Genomic DNA, 8270 nt, shown 5'->3' with positions numbered 1-8270 from the left:
ATTTGAGTCTTCTCTCTTTAGTCCATCTAAAGGTTTTAAAATTTTGTTTATCTTTTCAAAAAATCAGCCAGGTTGGGGGGAGAAAATTTGTAGATGGAAGACTTCATTTTGGATAGGGTCTCTATGCTCTGATACAAGTTGTCTTATGTTGTTGTCTTTGCTTCTTACATTTATATTTTTTTCTGTGTTTCATGCCCGAGAATTTCCAAATACAACAACAAAAAAATGAAAACATAGTCCAAGCTATCCCCCTATTCCCCTATTCTCCCAATTTCCAATACTGATTGCTGTTTCTGTATTAAATTTTTTTCCAGCTATGCTCTATTCCTAGTATCTGAACACAAAACTCTTATTTCCTGGGTATTATGTTTCCATTTTTAAATTATTATCTCTAGTATACATGGCATGATGTCTTGAAATACCCCAAAAAGAGGCCAGTTGTTAGCAAATTTTCATAGCTATACAAGGAATCACTGTAAACAGACTTGATGCTATACTTCTCTTGCTACATGCATAGGGGAGACTATATATTACTCCAAAGAGAGAAGAGCTATTTAATATTTTGTATATGTAAAGTATTTAGGACAGTATCTGCATCATAATAAGTCCTTTGTAAATCTTAGCTGCTGCTGCTACTAGTACTAGTGAAAAGCCTGCAGTTATGTTGTGACAAGGGGCAGTTGGGCTGGTTTCATTAGGTCTACCAACCCCTGCCATGGACCTAACACATGTGTGGTAGATTAGATACCTGCTTCTCACCTGTGAGGGACCTTCTGACCCTTTGGGGAGACCATCTTTGTAGATCTACATTTTTTTGCCATTGGCTGCCCCTTGGGAACTGTCAGAGTGTCAAAATGAAACCCTGGGATGTAGCATGCGTGTGGGCTATTGCTCTGAAGCAATGCTTCTCAAATTATGCGTGGTGAAGGATCGGTTTCTTTTTTTATTTCCAATCTGTCACAGCCTGATATTTTGCAAAGTGTAATAAAAAATAATTTAAAATGGAATAAAAAATCAATATACACAAAATTCAAGTCCCATTTTTGAATTAGATTCAACAGACATAAACTTAGGCTGCCACATGGCTGTCAACAACTCTAAATGCTTCCTCTCAACTCCGTTCTTGTCTCATCTCTGAACAATAACCAGCAGATTACAGAAAGTGGGCCTCACTTTGAGCAGCAACGTCACAAAGAACAATGAAGAACCACAAAGGCCTGTCATTTCCATACTATTTTCCTTCTGTAGAGCTCAAAGGGCTCTCTTATCAAAGCAGGGGATGCTACGGGTCCACAGGGCTCAGGCCCCACCTTCACTGGTGCAAAGCTGGTGCCCAAGGGGTAACGGACGCCACAAGAGAAAGCTGCTTCTGCTGGGTGATGGCCATTCTCTCAGCTGGGAATTTACACACAGCTAAGTGGTGGGCTGTTTAGTGCAGAGGCACAGGTGTGGAAACAGTCTCTGATAGGCAGGTTTATGGCAAATAAACACATTGTGTGATATACTGTAATCAACTATATAAACAACTTTAAAATTGTCTATACTTCATATTTCCAGCATTTGGTTTTGTTAATCATATGTCTTCTTGACAGCAATTAAATAGCCTTGAGAGAAAATGTACACCTGCTGTCTCCCCTGGGGAAACGACATCTCTTTTGTGAATGACATAAGTTCTCCATAAAACATAAGCGAAGATAGGAGAATTGAATTTGGAGATATGTCTCCTTCCTCTCTTGTTTTATCTCTAGTTGAATTGGAGGGCACGGTTTAATATAGCTAAGCTTTTTCTGGATCCCTATTCTAAGATTCTTTTCAAACCCAAATATTTCCCAGATGAGCAAATTGGAGACAATAGATAAATGAGGTTGTGACAGGTGTCACTTAGCGAGGAAGGAGCCGCGTCTGCCTCACTTGGCCTGTGCTTTCACCCCGCCACCCCCCAGTTCTGGACCCCAGCGCTCTCAGTTCTTCCTGATTTCTGCAGCCCATCTCATCTACTTTTCATGAACACCATACTGGTCCTGTTTTCCTTAAAACAGCACATAACAAAATGTTTCCTTTGCTTGAGTCAGGTTCCAAACAAGCTCCATTCATTAGGCTTGGTGTATTAAAAGTCAGTAAACCAAGAGAGAGGTGTCCCCACTCTTGGGATGGGGTGGCAGGCGAACGGCTGCTGCTAGGAGGGCCGGGAGGGCGCTCAGGACTCAGCATGCGCCGGGTGCCACTGTACCTGGGGTGGGCTGAATCTTCTCTCCGGGCTGGTTCCATGAGGCAACATTTGGGGTGTAGTGGCCTGGAGTATGCTTTGGGTGCCAGCCTGGGTCAGCAAGTGGTTCTGGTGGCACCAGAAGGGTGAGTGACGGCCCCAGGACAAGCACTTCAGGTGTGACAACTACCCACCGTGCTTTAGCTACTTGGATTTGGGGTGGCAGTTCATCGAGACTTCTTCCACCCCAAGCGGGCTATCCTCTTCCAAGCTCCATATATAGTCTTGACCACAAAGCATCACCAAGGCTTCACAAACTGGTTGAGCCCTGTGTCGTGGAGCTGGAACTTGGAGGACCTGAGCCCCACTGTGTTTTGATAAGTTGATGAGTTGGGAGCAGCTGTCCTGAAGAGGAACATACAGCTATGGACTGTATCATCCATTCTTAGAATGGTTCCACCCACTCTACCTATTTGAAGAAAGATGGCTTCAAAAACACCATATTTTTCAGTGTGAAAGCAAAGGCAGAGCTTTATGACCTTGTTAGCAAGTAGAAACCTGACCTGCTTTTGGTCTGATGGAGAGTAAGAATATCCTGATACTTATTGGAACTCTACAAATTTTCTTTCTTGGCTCTACAATGATATCCCAGTCAAGGATGAAGTGGTAGTGATTGATGATGGGGTCAGAAATACTCCTGTTATCATGGAGGATACTGCAACTATCAAGGTAAATTCAAACCAGGGAGGTTGCTAGATCACAAGTAGGAGGTGTGCACCACTATGGACGAGGCATCCTAGGACTATCATTAGGACATGGCCATGTCTGACGTCGCAAGTGAATCTGAAATCATTTCAGAACTGGTTCAGACAGTAAGTTTGGGGGGAAACTGTTGTCTCAACATTGGACCAACTAAAGATGGACTGATTGTTATCATCTTCCAAGAAAGGCGTCTTGCTGCTGGGAAGTGGCTGAGCATAATGGGGAGGTTATCTATGCATCTAAACCATGGAGGGTGCAATGGGAAAAGAACACGGTAATTGTATGGTATACCTTAAAAATATCAGCTTTTTATGTCATTTTACTGTGCTGGTAAAAAAAAAAAAAAAAGGAGTCTTAAAGCTTCAATCCCTCATAACTACCTTAGCTACAAAGGTAAGGATGCTGGGATCCAGGAAGACCTGAAGTGGTCCACAGGTCTGGGTAAAGGCCTCCTCCTTTCTTCGATCTGACCCTCTGCTCTCCCAGTTGAGTTTGCTTGGGCTGTAAAGCTGACAGGAGTGGAATGATCATTGGAGTTCAAGAGGAAAGGGTCACTGCCTGCTGCTTGCTGCTTTGATTTTCCTCGTATAGTACCATCATTATAATAAACTAACTTCTCTTCCCCATCCAAAGATGGCTTTTCCAGAGGAGCTGAGTGCATTACACCAATGACTCAATGGACCAAGGATCTGAGCTCCATTGCTAGCATACTTCACTCTGGACAACAAAAGAAGGGACTGAATAATGAAGCTCTGAGTTCATCCATTCCTACCTTTGGAAATTATCTACAATGGAAACTTCCCTCCATCCTGCGTTTGATAAACTTACTTGATTACTCAATGACTATAGTTAAAGAAGAATCCAAGTCACCCCGTTGCCTATGGGAGGAGGTAGAAAGAGTTTGACCAATTCACCGTCTGATGTTTATTTAGCATCAGTTATCACCAACCCCTCCCAGCAGCACCCCACCCCAGCAAGTGCGGGAGAGCCTGGAGGGGAAGGAAGAGGGTTGCTGGGCTGCTTATGTTCACTCTTCAGGAGTCTGTGAAGCAAGCTAAGAGCTCTGAAATTCAGTCTGTTTACAGTGATACCATGAAGAAAATGGATTTATTCTACCCTGCCTTTTCAAATATGATCAAATAAATACATTTGCATGTCAAAAAAATTTATAGGTCTTCCTACCATTTCTTTCTTTGTTTATTTTTCCTTGCAATTTTGTTTGTTCGTTATTGTTGAAGAAACTGGTTGTTCGTCCTGGGGTTTCCAACAGTTTGGATTTTGTTGATTGTGATGTTGTTTAATGTGTTCCTCTGCCATTGTAAGCTGTAAATTGGTAGTCAGATTTAGAGGCTTGATAAGATTCAGGTTCAATTATTTTGTCAAGAATATTTCACACGCAGTGTTTTGCACTTCTATTAGAAGGTATAAAATGCCTGATTGTCTCTTTTTGGTGATGTGAGCAGCCATTGGTGGTCATTGCCCAGATTCATTAATTCACTAGGAGGTTGCAAATGGTGATATCCTAATTCTGTCATTCCTTATTTATTTATTAGTTGAAAAAATTCTGTAAAGAGAAAGTTCCTCTTGATTCTTTCATTACTCTGAGACCAGTTTCTCGTTTTGTTTTGTTGTTGTTGTTTGTTTCTTTTTAAAACACAATGTATTGGTTCCCTAGCATCCTCTAAAGGTGATTAATGAGTTTAGTTTTTTGGTATCGTACTGAACTTATGGATTTAAATATACTTGATATGTTTCAATCCATTGCATTTAGCATCCCCTACGGATGCTCAGATGATCCCATCTTTAAGCTAGATCCCAAATCCTTTGGACAGAATCCTAGTAGTTTTCCATCGCTGCTTCCTTACTACGTGGTATGACAAGATATTCCAGATACATTTAATAAACTTCCTGCCTCACACCTGGAATCAGCCATCTTTCCAAGAGGTTTGGTTCCTTTTGGTGGGAAATAGTATTTAGAGACACAATCAGGGTTCTGGAAGTGCTCATTGCTGTTGGGTTAACCATTGTTTACAGGCTTTTCCAGTGGACAGAACTAGAAAATGAGTCTTTTAAAACACATATTATGAATTAGTATTGCTACCTCAGATTCATTTTCAGAACTACAGGATTTTTACTTACTGTCATTGGTCTTACATTTGTGTCTGCTCTCACCAAAGCTGCAAATCCCAGTTCTCAATGACACCAATATATATACATTTTTTGTTACATACACAACAGTTTCAGAACAGCAATACTAATACTACCACAATATGATTATTGAATCAAAAGACACAAAAACCAGTTAGAAGACATAATGGAAGAAAAGACTGTATGTCTGATAGCTAAAAACAAAATACCTCAGTGTATGTTTAACAAGAAATGTTCAAAACCTATGTGAAGAAAATTATAAGCAGTCATGAAGATATAAAATTAACTTAGTTGGAAGGATGAACTGTGTTCATAGAAAAACACAACATTGTAAAGATCTTAGTTATTCCTATGTTTATATAAACAATTTCATAAAATTCCAGTAAAAATGCTATCAGGTTTTTTTCCTAGAGCTAAATAAATCGATTATATAGTATGTTTGGAAGAATAAACATGCAAGAATAGCCAGGAAACCCCTCAAAAAATTGTATAATATTAAATCATATCATAAACCTCTACAATTAAAACAGTTTGGTATTAATGTATGAATAGCTAGACAAAGTATAAAATTCAGAAATAGACCTAACTGCATATAAAAATTTAGTTATGATAAAAGTGTCATCCCTAATTAGTGAGGAAAAGATGGACTTTTTAATAAGTGGTATTAGGATAACTGGATAGCCATATGCAAAGAGGTAAAATTGAAGCCATTCCTTATACCGTATTCCAGGACAAATTTTAAATGATTGGCAAATTTACAGGTAAAAGATAACATATTAAAAAAAACTGCATGAATTACCTGAAAATCTGACATGGGAATAATTCTCTAAATTACAACTGAAAATCCAAAAGTAAGAGGTACAAAGTTTGACACATACAATTACATAAAAACAAGTGCTTTACATTTAATCCACAGGAGTTACATTAGGCCCATTTTGCAGAAGAGAAATCTGAGACTCAGAGAAATTCAGTATCTTGCTGAAGTTTACAGTTAGTAAGTGGCAGAGGTGGGAAACTAACTTATTGCACACTGAGCCACCTAGACTTCTGTTCACCCTAAGCACATTGAGAAAATCAGAATATAGATTTTCCAGATCCCACTCATAATTGGGGAATAAAATCTTATTAATACTAGTAGGCCAGTCCCACTGTTTGATATAGACTTCATGTTGAGTTGAGAAGAGCTTTAAAAGGCATAGGAGGGCTTCCCTGGTGGCGCAGTGGTTGAGAGTCCGCCTGCCGATGCAGGGGACACGGGTTCGTGCCCCTGTCTGGGAAGATCCCACATGCCACAGAGCGGCTGGGCCCGTGAGCCATGGCCGCTGAGCCTGCGCATCCGGAGCCTGTGCTCCACCACGGGAGAGGCCACAACAGTGAGGGGCCCGTGTACCGAAAACAAAACAAAAAAAAAAGGCATAGGAGTCTAGGGAGAAAGAGAGACTTCAGTGTATTTTGAGGTCAAACCTTAAATATAGTATGACACTTATCATGGAAATTTATGCCTCTTAGTTTTTATTCTCTGTCAGAAACTCTCCTATTAGCAGCACCCTCATCTCATGCTTCCTCCTATCTCTATACAGTGAAACATTGTATCAACCCCAAGAATCCTGTTTTAAATATATGGAAGTTGAAAGAATCTTCAGATCTTTTTGTTTACTATCAGCAAAGACAGTGTCTTGGCTAAGTTATTTTAATGGGAATAATCAAACTGGCTGTTGGGTTTATAAAGAAAGAAGGTGCCAACTGATTGAAGGTTTCACTTCCCAGCTGGTATTTTGTGTTTGTGCAAACTAAGCAATTAGTACCAACCTTTATTTCTGCTCTTCCTTTCATTTAATTTGTTTACATTTTAATTTTTCATTTCCTTCCAATGCATCTCATGCCTACTCAACAAATACTGAAACTCTCTTTCTGTTTCTCCAGGAAACTTTTAAAGCCAATTGTGCTTACTCTCCATTAGGAACATGGTTATTTAAAGGGGCTTGTGAGAACAATGCAATTCATTCATTCATTTCATAAAGATTTATTAAGCACCAACTTATGTATCAGGCATCGTTCTAGGTGTTGGAGATATAAGGAGGATAAGGCAGACAAGTTTTTGTTCTCAAGGATCTTACCTTCTGTAGAAGGAGATAGAGGAAAAGCAATGAACAAACACAAAGCCAGATAATATCAGAGTGATTTGTTCTGTGAATAAAACATTAAACACAGTGATGTGAGAGGGACTGGGGCAGGGAACTTCCTCAGCTTGGATGGTCAGAGAAGTCCCTGTCTAATATTTGAGTCACATGAAAACCCAGGCAGAAAGTTGTCTAGGCAGAAGGAATAAGTGCAAAGGCCCTCAGGCAAGAATGCAGGTGTGTAAAATGACAAGGAAGAACGCATGTAGCTGGAGGGGAATGAACTACACTGAACTGTAACTGACCTCCAAGTAGTTAAGGATTTGCTTATTTGTTAGTTTATTCATTTATATTCTACCTTGTTCCAAAAAGGATTAAAAATAGCTCTTTGAATGTTGCTGTTTCTTAGAGTGCTATAGGTACACCTTTTATCTGAGAAAAATAAAAGTGAGTCCTTTAGCAAGTAAAATCCAACAGATAGATCTAGGACAGGGCATAAACACTATGGATGCAGGATATTCACTTTTTTTTTAGAGGCTCACACACCTTGAAATGTCATTTAAGAAATTATTTTTAGAGAAGACTGTTGCACTGAATTTAATTTCAAATCAACAGACCCATTATATTCTCTAATTAATCATGGCACATGCTATTTACCAAACTCCTGTAAAAACAAATTTCTTTTGTACACATTACAAAGAAATGTTACATAAAATTAAGCACCAAGTAATGACTTTAATTTGCGGTTAGTTAATAATACACAGATGATCACGCGGCTGTAAAGGAAGCCACTTGGGACGTTAACAGATGTGCTGGCACAGAGGAATTGGAAACAGGCAGCCTGTGAGCTCTGGGAATAAAGAGGACCCAAGAGACAGTGGACATTAGATGTTCTGATTCCAGTAACAGGCAGAAACCTGCTGAAGGCCTTTGTCCAGAGAAGCCTGTCTGAATGAATTTTAGGTTTCTTCATTGGCTTCTAAATTATTTTCTACTTCTTGCCCAGCAAAAAGCTTTTACCAAATGGAATGAAA

At 39.7% G+C, this 8270-nt stretch overlaps 1 pseudogene; it reads left to right on the top strand.

Moving 5' to 3' along the window:
• Positions 1 to 2250: 2250 nt before the first annotated feature.
• On the top strand, positions 2251 to 3495 carry LOC112391495 (tissue alpha-L-fucosidase pseudogene; annotated as a pseudogene).
• The last annotated feature ends 4775 nt before the right edge of the window (positions 3496 to 8270 follow it).

The sequence above is a fragment of the Neophocaena asiaeorientalis genome, unplaced genomic scaffold, assembly GCF_003031525.2.
Source record: "Neophocaena asiaeorientalis asiaeorientalis breed wild unplaced genomic scaffold, Neophocaena_asiaeorientalis_V1.1 scaffold96, whole genome shotgun sequence".
NCBI lineage: Eukaryota > Metazoa > Chordata > Mammalia > Artiodactyla > Phocoenidae > Neophocaena > Neophocaena asiaeorientalis.
Note: the sequence above shows the minus strand (reverse complement) of the source record. Positions and strands in the feature narration are given on the sequence as shown.